Source organism: Hemicordylus capensis, chromosome 1 (genome assembly GCF_027244095.1).
Source record: "Hemicordylus capensis ecotype Gifberg chromosome 1, rHemCap1.1.pri, whole genome shotgun sequence".
NCBI lineage: Eukaryota > Metazoa > Chordata > Lepidosauria > Squamata > Cordylidae > Hemicordylus > Hemicordylus capensis.
In genome coordinates this window covers 176715310-176727057 of record NC_069657.1, presented here as the reverse complement: position 1 = coordinate 176727057, position 11748 = coordinate 176715310, and the positions used below count along the sequence as shown (strand labels likewise).

At 41.8% G+C, this 11748-nt stretch overlaps 1 protein-coding gene across 9 annotated transcripts in view; it reads left to right on the top strand.

Annotated features, from left to right (window-relative positions):
• Positions 1-2268: 2268 nt before the first annotated feature.
• Positions 2269-11748, top strand: part of GTDC1 (glycosyltransferase like domain containing 1) — a 336841-nt gene continuing 327361 nt past the window's right edge. For 2 of the 9 annotated variants that reach the window (XM_053282910.1, XM_053282902.1), the window contains exon 1: positions 2363-2855. The gene's annotated coding sequence lies outside the window, so the exon portion shown is untranslated. Of the gene's footprint in view, positions 2856-5339; positions 5506-11748 lie in introns of all 9 variants that reach the window. The other 7 variants (XM_053282903.1, XM_053282908.1, XM_053282909.1 and 4 more) reach the window with 7 other exon arrangements.

Here is an 11748-nt window from a genome sequence, read left to right as displayed (position 1 = left end):
GTTCTACAGAGAGTAAAGGATTGTTCCTACATATCTATTTAGTTAACTCTTATCTCGGCTACTAGGGGCCAGTTCAGATGATACTTTTAATACTTTTTTTAGTATAGCTGTAGTTTTTTTTATACCCACTTGGAAAACAGATTCAGATGAACAGACCAATGTAGATAGAGTGTATTTTTACAATCATGTGTTTAGAATCCTACTGGGTGTTCCTTTCACAGATGCAGGCCTATCACTTCCCTCTCCCTATGGTTCCCAGGCTTCCCTTGTTGCGTTTCCTGCTTCAAACACAGCACCTTTCCATAGATAGAAGTACATAAAATGACAGAGTCATGCATGGTAATCAGCTGTTGAGATGCAATTCTTTTCCAAGGCAGAATTGAGAGTTTTGGCTCCTTTGTCTTCTATGGGAACATGCTGACCTGCCTTTTAGCTTGAAGTACACAGGTTAAATTGATATCTCAGGCAGCATCCTTGGTGTGTGTGTATATATATATATATATATATATATATATATATATATATATATATATATGTAAAAGTGCTTTCAGTTTACAAGCATTCTTCCAAATATCCTCTTAGTTCTCTCTGTGATTCTAGCCTTTACTTTCTCTATGAGGTGTCATTCTTTGTGTTTTTCGATGGGAGTTTCCCCACAATTTCTGGGAAAGTAATGAATTTGTAGAGGGCGGGGTTGTTTTGGGCTTTTTTGATAGTCTGGGCAAGGTCTGGAATATACTTGCAAAAACTAGAGAGATGTTTTGGTCTTTTGTGTGTTGGTCTGGGTGGGAGGTTCATGTCAGTGAGTGAGTGAGGTCCAGACAGCTATAGTTAGATAGCAATATCATAAACTCCAAACTGGGAAACACCTTTTTATAGGAAAGAAGCCTCACAGCTCCTAAACCCACAACCCCAGATTTCTGCTGGAGAATGAAAAGACAGTTTTTGCAGCTGTAAGTGGGGTGCTATAAGGTGGGGAAGAGAAGGCAAGGGACCAGGGGTGACCCCCATTGGGATATGGAGGACACCAGCAGCTCTTGTTCAGGCTGCCACTGCTGGCCCCCGCCATCCCAGCCACGCCCCATGTCTGATGTCAGACGCAAGGGGCGTGACGACGATAGCAAATGGGGCTGTGTACGCCATTTTGAAGTAAAATTCAGCGAGTACTGGGCTCCTAGAGTGTCTGGGATGGCTTCTCCCTGCTTGCAAAGGGAGCAAGCAATGGAGTTCCTGGCCAGACTGAGAGCTCAGTGCATTTCCAGCCAGGCTGGGAGCTCGGCGCTGGCTCCATTTTTGTGAGGTTTGAGCAAGCTCCAAGCCTGGCTAGAAATGCCTCTCCCTGCCTTTGCAAGCAGGGAGAAGCCACACTGGGAGCCCAGCGCTTGCAGAAATTTACTTCAAAATGGGGCACACAACCATTTTCTATCATTGCCATGCCCCTTGCGCCTGACATCAGACACAGGGGCATGGCGGCCCAGCGTTCTTTGAACCCGTTCACACAATGGACGCTGCGACCCTGAGTGACCCCTGTGCCTTAAGGGACATGCCTTGTGGTCTGGCTTCCTCCACCTCACCTTGGGCTCTCTCCTTCTGCAACTTCTCTGCCTGTCCTTTGCCCCCAAGCTGCCTAGGATCTTCCTGGGCAAAACGCTGTCAGACAGATCCCAGCAGGGAGAAATGCAGGTGTGTGTATATGACTGAAGGGGCTTAAGTGGGAGAGTGAAGATAAGGGAACAGGGCTGTGAGTAAAAATTCATGTTTGAAACTCAAACACATAGGTGCACACAGTTTCTCCACATTTCTTTTATACCAGAGAATGGGTGAAACTTGTAAGCAGCACTTACTTATTCCACCTGTCAGTGTGGCAGAGATTAAAAGAACTCTCTCACAACTCTCCACCTCAGGCAGGGAGGAAAAAGATTGTGCCCAAAGTAAGTCCCGCCTACGTAACTGGATGATCTAATCCTGGGCTCTGTTCTGTTTACAATGCAAATTTTATGGTTAAGCAGGGTGGGGGTGGGTGGATAATTGTAATTCCGATGATCATCTAATCACGATAATGAGTACCCCACATTCTAAATCCTACATTACATCTAGTGTTTAAATACAGGGTAGAGAATGTGTGGTTTTGCATTCGGATGATTATTTGTGCACGTGTAAAGGAATCTAATCACATGTTGAAAGTATCATCTGAATGGGCCATCTAGTTAGTCTCTCTCACACACAATTCTCCCATTTATATACACAGAGTAGTTAAAAAGGTCTATGACGGAAGGGTATTTTTTTTTTTAATCCTCCTAAGTTTTGTTAACATAGAATGATCTTGTGGTTTGTTTTTAAAATTATTCCAGATTTGTCCATTATAAACGAACAATCTGATCCTGGATTGTGATCATAGCACACGATGCTCCACAGGGACGAGGTTAACGGCAAACCTTCAAACAACGAAACGATCCATAAAGCTGCGTTGGTTGCTGTGAAATAGGCGACGTCTCTTTCCAGTACATTAGCTCACGTTCCCCTACTAAACTTAGAAACGGTAGCCCCTAAGCCTACTCACTTGGAAGCAAATCCCATTGAAACCAACAGGACCGACTTCTGGGTAAACGTGGCCAGCAAAGCCTCCGGGAAGTAGGTTATTTGCCACCGTTTGCGGGGCAAGAGAAAGGCAAAGCCAGCGCGCAAAAAAGGACTTGCAGCAACCAGCCACGAGGCGCGAAAGAGAAAGAAGCCGAGCTGCCGTGCCCGGGCTCGGCTCAGGCTCTTCCTGCCTCGTCGGGGCGGAGAAGGAGGGTGGAGCCGGGACGGCAGCGCGTTGCTCCTGACGGCCTCAAGCAGCGACCAACAAGGAGGAGGTGAGTTCCCTCTGGGTGGGGGAAGGAGCCGAGGCCGTGCAAAGCGCCAAGCTGGGCGGGAAGGGGAAGGCTCCGTGCGCGGGGAGGACGCAGGGCGCGTTTGCCTGCTTGGCGCCGCGGGTCAGAGGAGGAGATGCTGAAGAAGAAGACAAGCAGGCTCCGTTAGCTAGGCAGCCTCAGCCCGTCCAGGCAGCTCTGCAGAGCAGCCGGCCGGCGGAAGGGCCATCCCAGCTCCTGCTGCAGGCGCTCTAGAGAGCAGCCACTGCAGCTCGCTCTGGTGTGTTGGCGAGCCAAGCAGGAGCGGGCAGAATCGGGCTGGGCTGTCAGCGCTCTCGCCTTTTCTTCCCGAACTCCGTGTGCGAAAGGAGACGCGGCCGCGGAATGCGCTATTTGAATAGATCTGCATATGAAAGAAGGCCAGAGAGTTGCAGGAAAGTGTGCAGCTCGTTCCTATCGTCAGAGGCGATGCTCGGGAAGTGGCGTGGCCACCCGCCCTCTCGCCCGCCCAGGCCTTCCTTGGCATTATATATAGCACAGGCCTCGTAGCGCTGGGGGTTCCTCTCGGAATCCTGTAGGATTTCCCCTTTTCGGCGACGTTCTGTTGCCGGCTGGAGTTTGATCCGTCGACCTGTTTATAGTGGTAGGCCCTGGTGCAGCTGCAGTTATAATAAAGAATGCTTCAGAGCATGCGCAGAGTGCTTCTAATTATTCGATTCCCTTTTCCGTGCATACATTGGAGACAAAAGCTTCCAGGTCAGAAGGTTCGACTTCATGGCAGCTTGAGTCTTTGCATGGCTTATTTTGGAGACAGAAGCACTAAGAGAGTGAAGGGAGAGTTTTGAAACAAAGCTAATGTCTCCCTAGCAAGGATCGTAGTTTACCTAAGGGTTACTGTTGAAGGCAAAGTTGCAGTTGTGTGGTCGGTGCTATGTTGTGTTTAGGGTAGAAGGAGCTGGACGCCACTTTTGTCTCCTGTCTGATGTCATGGCTCCTCAGGACATATAACGACATTTTGGAATAGGATGCTTTCCACCCCTAAATAATGGGGATGTAAACTTTTTGCCTCCCAACTGTCATGATTCTTCAGTTATTTGTTGCATAAGCTATTCCAGAGGATTTGAGAGCAGAAAGCTCTCAAAAGTCCTTGTAGTGGAGCAGTCAGTGTTTGCAACTTTACAAGTTTCCATTTCATTGAGGACCAATTCACATGACAGGATTGGGTGCACATGCTGAAGTGACTGATTGCTGGATAACCAGCTCAGTGTGTGCTTAGAACAGTGTGTTTTCCCCCAGCAGCTTTTAGTGCTGCAAGAAATTGATTGAAGGTGGCTTGTGCAACTTTTGCTGGGTTCAGTCCCACAACTTTTGAACTCTCATCAAGTGGATGGATCCACTGAGTCTGCACACACAACACACAAGATTGGTCCGAGTTGTGCTGTTATGATTCAGAGTGTTTAATGTTTCCCCCATATTTGCATATTAAAAATATAGACTAGTAGGATATAATTGCCTTATACTAAATCAGAACATTGGTCTATCTAGGTCAATACTGTCTGCACTTACTGGCAGTGACTTCCCCAAGGTTTCAGGCAGGAGTCTTCCCTACCCCTACCTGGAAGTTTTTCACACCCAGATTTTAGTTCACATCTTCTCTGGAATAGAGATGTGCATTCACATATCAGCCAAATTTGCCAGCTGGCATACTGTAACCCCATTCTTCCCCCACCCCTATTAAGTCTATACATTCATATTCCTGAATATGCTGCATGTGCTCTCAAAGTATGTGTGCCCATTTATGTATGTTCCCTCTTAAAGTAAATGGGGCAGTCTGAAAACTATCTATGATGTATTGTATTCAGAATATGAAAACTCTACTCTGGACCATAACTCTTCTGTACTGTAGATTAGGTTGTCCAAAAGGGAAAGAGAAGAAACCTTTGGGAAACTCTGTTTACGCATCATGTTTCTTCTTCTGACATGTAGCTGGCTAAATGGTGTGTGGTATGTTGAGCCATGTATTGGCACACATTCATAGGTTTTGGTCCCAGCATACTTGGTGAGAAGCAGATCCTTCCACTGGCTTGTGTGCAGGGTTTGGGTTTTTTGCCCTTGAAATAATTTCCATGACAGATCATCCCTATTCGTTTGGGTACAGGTGTTTGATCAACATCAATGTCAGAGTGTTGATGTAGGAGGGGATCTACTGCTGATGCTCAGGATTTAATTATTTATTGTTAAATTTATATACCACCTTTCATTAAAAAATCCCAAGGTGGTTTACAAACATTTAAAACAATATAAGACTATAAAAATAACACAGGAAACATATTAAAATGGAATATAAAAATACAAATCTAATTACAAGTTTAAAAATATGCAAAATATAACCATAAAATACAAAGCAGCTCCAACAAAAACCAACATCCATCTAAAAGCCTGGGTAAAAAGCCATTTTTTTCTTGCTTTCTAAAAACTGTGATGGAGATTGAGGAGTGGATGCCCGCCGGGAGAGCATTCCAAAGTCGGGAGGCAATGACTGAGAAGGCCCTGTCTCGCGTGCACAACAGCTGAGCCTCCCTCATTATGTCGTCTGATGTGCTTACAAGCAAATGTGAACCAGCTAGGCCCCAGCTATGGTTCAAACATGCAGGTAATTGTACTGCAAACAAACAAAATTTTAAGGCTTATTGAGTTATGAAATGGTATATAATTTTCATTCATGTATATGTAGTGATTATTTTGCAACTCAAGCAAGCATGGCATACTTTTTTAAAATTAGAGAAATAGATTTAAGTTTATAAAATCCTTCATGGATAGGAGACTGATGCTAAAAGAGAAAAAAACCCTCTTAAAATGAATCCATATTGAGGGGAGTGTCTCCGTTTCAACTGAGTGATACTTGGCAAGTGTGCGCAGATCTGTTAACACATAACGCTGTGACAATGGGAATAGCAGACTGGACGGAAATATTTGAGGTGTAAATATATGCACTTGCTTCAAGGGAAGAGGGGTGGCGTTTGGAAGTTTCTATCCTACACATAAATAGTTCTTGGATGCTAACCACACATTGTTGACTCAAATCTTAGTGAGTGGTCAGGAATAAAGGAGAAGCAGATTGCAGCCTGGTGTATTACAGTGGCTTGATATAATTCAATAGAGTTGTTTTATTGGACTCTATTAACCTGGTTAACCTTAAGCCTTAGCCATGACAGGAGTTTCATATAAGAACCCATATGTAAAGTGCAATATTGAATTTTAATTAGAGCTTTCAAGACGTGAAGTGGAATGAATTCTCCCCAATTCTTTCTCCTCGCTTCTAATGTACATTTTCTTCCTCAGAAGCTTAGACTGTGTGATAGAGGGAAAGTATATTTTCACATGTCGGTATAATCTTAGCTAGCTTTGAAAAGCATAATGGGGACAAATTCAGATGTAAAAGTTGTTCTTGGATTTATGTTTCTTCTCAATTTGTGTTTCAATCAAAACTCTCTCTCAAATTTCTACCAGCCTACATCTATTCTGGATGTCACTGTTGCTGATCAGGGTTCTTTTTATTGATTTCCTTAAAAATCCTTCATGAAAATTTGTTTTTTTACTCTACTTTCCATCTCCAGTTTTAGGATACTGTATATTCAACACTAGTACAATTAATGTGTCTTGGAATTTAAACAGAGCAGGAGTGAAACAGAATTGCATAGAAGTCCAGGTTTAGGGTGCCCATTAAAAGTAATAGCTGCTTCAAATACACTGCCACTCAAACTTTTATAACGTGTGTGTGTTAATGTTTATATATATATTTAATGTAAAGTTTGTTGTGGCCAGAACTGAAACTAGAGTTATGTGTTGTTTTATTGTTCTTTACAAAAGGCTGGTGCTGCACTGCTGCAAGATAATATCTTGTTCCTTGTAGATATTTTGCTGGTTAATATGTGTGCCCTTCAGGTGCAGAGGGCTTCATGGGGAACAGGAAGTCGTCAAAAATTTGTCCCTACCTGGGGCACTAGTGAAGTTAGTCTGGAAGTGCTTTTAGTCTACTCACCAGCACTCCGCTCTGGATATCAGCCAGTGTTTCATAATTGTAGTGGTGCAAGGTCATGGCACTGGGCTTTGTGGGAGCAGAGATGCACCTAGATAATTTTGGAGCCTGGACCTAAAGGCCTTTGGAGGCCCCCCTCCTCTGCAAATTAAGCATCATCATGCTCAGCTGGGCAACCACACCACCTGGGACAGACTCAAGGGGATTTGGGTGCCCCCAGGGGCTGTGGAGGCCCTGGACTTCGGCCCGGAAGTCCAGGGGTAAGAGCACCTCTGTGTGTGAGGTGGATTGGAATGTACTTGGTTTTGCCATCCCAGCCCCATCAAGTTCTTCTCCTGCTTTTTAATTTTTTTTTAAGACATTGCTTGCTGCCAACGATATAGGTGCAGCTGCGTTATTGTGAACTACTGTATTTCTTTGGTAGCGTCAGTGTAGTGTCTGTGGTGCAAGAATCCTTGCACCTTCTGTAAACCTTTTGACTTGTAAATCTTATGTTCATGTTATAGATCACCTAGGATCCAAGGTTTTAGGGACCTTTGTTGGATTTACATTTTAGAACTAGCTTTGTATTGAAAGTCTAGGTTTTCTGTCAGGAAAGCGTATAGGACTGGGATAATGTATAGCTTGAAAAACAACAAGCTGTTCTTGCATCTGGGAGGGAGGTTACTATGAAATACAGTTTTTAGTTTGATGTGTTGACTACTCACGCCTTGCACTAGCATCAGTGTCAGATGTATTGTATGCTGTTTCTAAGCTGATTTCTCTCTAGAGGACATTTGAGCTAGGCACTTCTCTGTGATTTCTCTGCACTGGTTCATGCCTAAGCATACAGTTCAATAAGATTTTCTTGATTTTGTTTGTGCATCAGCTGTTGAGAAGGGAGTTAAAAATATCATTGACTTTAAATCTTTATTAGCAAACTACCAAGATCTAAAGAAACTTGATCTGGATGTATTTATGATTTTCTCAGCCAGTTCAAATATTCAGCCACCTACCTCCCACAAAAACAGAAGAACTAATCACCCATAAATGTGTCTGAACTTTAAAAACAGCCGAGTTGGTCCTTATAGGCCTCTGATTTCTTCAAAACCAGTCTAGATGTGGAACAATAGAAATGGCTGGACATTTAGCTGTTTTGAAGGTTCCTTCTATTAGGAAATTAGCGTTGGATTTATTTTTCTTAGCAAAGAAATGCCCTGTTACAAGAGAACATAATAGGTTATAGCAGCTGTATAGAGATGAGACAGATGAGAACTGTGTTTTTATAAACTCAACTCTGAATAGGATACTCACATGTTGAAGGTTTTGGCTGATCTTTAAAACCTAACTCACAAAGAATTTTTGTTTCTCATTTTATGTAGTGAGACTTATTTATTTATTATTAAAAAATTTATACCACCCTTCCAAAAGGCACAGACTTGTTTTGTTTATAGATATATGAAAATTCAGATATTACACAGACACTTGAAAGTAATGTCCTGATACCAGCAGCTAGATTTTAGTTATTTAATACTTATAATATTATCCTGATAAAGCTATTTACAATATGTAAATAGAGGCATGATGCCAGATATTGGATATACAGTGGTTCCTATATCTCATTTTGAGATGTTACATGGAATAGGCGAATGATCCTTATAGATGTTATGAAGGAAGCATGGCATTTGTAGCATGGTGGTGTGCAGAAAGGCATTTTCAGTGTAGAATTGGTGGATGGGAGCGGGTTCAAACTAGACTTTATCTTGACAGATGTGAGGTCCCAGCCCCACATTTGCTAAAGGTAATGGCAAATGTGGGGTTGGGTGGGACACTTAGCAGGGGAAGAAATGACTCGTGGGAGTGCTGCCTAACCTGCACACTGATTCTTCCCAGGAAATGTCTCTCCCCAGCAGTTTTAGTTTTATTTCCCCACCTGGGCTCTAAAATTGAAATAAGATTAGCTGTGGAAAGAATTGTATTTGGTGGGAAGCACTTGTAAGGGAGAATGAGAGGCACAGATTAAGCACCCCTCGATTTACCGATCCTCTCCTTTAACCCACTCCTGCATTTACTGTTATTTTGGCAAATTTTGCGATTGAGACCTTAAATTTGCCACAGATTTGGATCTAATTCTGAGTGTAGTCAGGAAGCTGTGTTTAGGGTATTAGAAGTCCACAAGGATGGATGTGCAACGAAATGTTGTAGTCTATCCCTGGTGTGTATGGTGTGCACTTGAGGCTGTGGCTGAGCTTGGTGACAGAGCAACAAAGACGGGAATCCCTACTCTAACTTAGGTCTTGCTTCATATGCAACTTATATTTTTTCTGTTTTCTGTGGGAAGCGGGGGAGTTATGGGGAGGGCACTGGTGCTTAGTCCCAGCTCCTTTTCATCCCGCCCTAAAGATTCAAGACTTAAGGGCTGTTGTGGAATCAGCTGACGAAAAATCAATATTTGCTGAAGTTGCAGGGAGGGAAAGTCATTGCGGAATAGCTTATTTCTGATGGTGAATGTTGTTAGTTTATTGGGTGACTCTGTGTATGTGTGCACATACAGTGATCAGAGGATGAACACTTAGTTCTTCAGGAGAGTTCACACACATTCTGTAGCTGTTACATTATTTTAGGGGGATTAACCCATACATACCAAGAGCTTAAATATGTCACACCTCCCCCCTCCAAAACACAAGGCTGTGAAATGGCTGGTGAGAAAACTTAAGAGAGTTAGACCTTCCCCCCCCCCCTCAGAAACGGAAGGGGCTGTGACTGTCTTCAAGCTGAGAAATGTCCTGCTCTTTTTGTTCAGGACCTCCTTTCCCCACCACTGTTAAATTCTATTAGCTCTTTCCATTTGTTTTCTGTTAAGTGCCCTCTGAGTCTGCAAACATTCTACTCCATTGAGTTACACTGTGTGTGTGTGTGTGTGTGTGTGTGTGTGTGGTTTTGGCCCCCTTAGTTCATTCTCCAGTTTTTTCTTTGTGAAACCCGATGTATCTCTGGGTTACCCTGAGTCTGCTGGTACCTCCCTTATGCCCTACAGGTGTTCTGGTTATGTGTCCTTAAGGATAAAATCATTTCCAGATATTTTGGAAATATATTAAAAAATTGTGTACTTATAATATTTTAAATTACTTTGGGCCTGAGGATTTTGGAAGCATACAAGATAAATCTTTTTTCCTTTCAGCTCTGGATTATTAACCTAGTAGCCTTCAAGAACCATTAGAGGACTTGTTCAGTGCAGATCATACACAGCTTTAGTAAAATAAATGCAGAACTTTTAGTGTTGGCTTCAATAGATATGTTTCAGAGTAAATGCCTTTAATATACACCTTAACCATATTGCTGCAGAAGAGATGTGAAAGTAAAAATAAATGTGTGAATATCAAATAGACTTACTTAGATTGCTTCACATTTTAAGAAAAATTGCATCTTCTGACTGCTATCCTGAACGTTAAGATTATATGTACTTTATGTATTCCTTTTATACCAAGTTATACACTTAAAAAGGCAGGATACAACTTTTTTTAAAAAAATAGAGTCCATTTCCGCCCTCAAGCTTCAGGTTAATACACTGATGTCAGCTATGGTACACACAAATATACAAGAGGAGCTGAATTGTTCCCACAGTGTAAAACGCTTATACAAACTCCTCCTTTTATCTTCTCAGAAACTGTATAAGGAAGAAGATTATTTTTTCCTTGGGGAATGGAGTCTGAGAATAGTAATTTGCTCAAGGCCACCCAGCGTGAATGTCTTCTAGACTTGACCCATCAACAGTTCTCCCGGTCCAAATCAACTACTCTTGTTGGGCCGCTCAAGGGGTTTTGTAGGAAGACTGAAAGCAACCTTGGCTTTCTGTTTTGACCCAACAACATGTAAAAGTCTCTAAATTAATATCCTTCAACACTCTTTCTAGCTTGACACGTTGTTTTATACGGTTTACATGCTGTAGAGTCAGATGCCTCCAGGGAAGATCTTAGCCATAGTTTGTGAATACAAAAGCCTGAGGTCTTTATAATGTAAACTCTAAAAAAAAATTGCCTTTGACCTCAGTTGTCTACTGGACTGCAATTTAATACACACTGACCTTCTCATTCCAACCTTGCACATAGTTTAAGGTAAATCAGAGTTTCCCCAAATAAACAATTACATGATCTTTCAGCTTAACAAGAACAATTTCCTGTCTTGATCTTATACTTAACCTCCCTCCTTCCCTTAAAGGAAAAATGCTTCTGTTGTCATAAATTCCTTTTGTTTTTGGATATGATTTATACTTGTAAGGTTACATGGCCCTGATCATTGTTACTGGCAATGCTTAAACAATTAGTCTCACTTCTGCATAAAACTATTAGCTTTCTTCTTAATTTAATCTATTCGTTTTTTTATAAAACAGATGGCCATGTTAGATCTTACTGCAAAAACTTACACATTGAGAGACTGCATTTGAGTGTTCTGTGTTCTCATAGGTGGACTGGACACAGTTTTGAAGGGAATTATTTAGGATATTAACATCACAGTCCTAAGTATGCTTACTCAGAAGTAAGTCCTACTCAGCTCTGTGTAAGACTGCATTGTGTGTAAGCACATTACAAACAACATGTTTTGTTTGTACATGTTTTTAAAACTTAATTAGATTTAATTAAATTTAATTTTTATTGTGCTGTTTTTTTAGTTTTATATATTTTTAATTATCTTGTAAACTTCCTTGAGATTATTTTAATGAAAGGTGGTATACAAATGTAACAATTCAAAAAACAAAAACAAAATAATACCACCATTTGGTAATTTTGAGATAATGGGACCATAGCCAACAAGTGTCCTTTATTCCTAAAGACTGAGTACTTAAAGCAATTAAAAAAAAATAGAGCATGCATAATATAT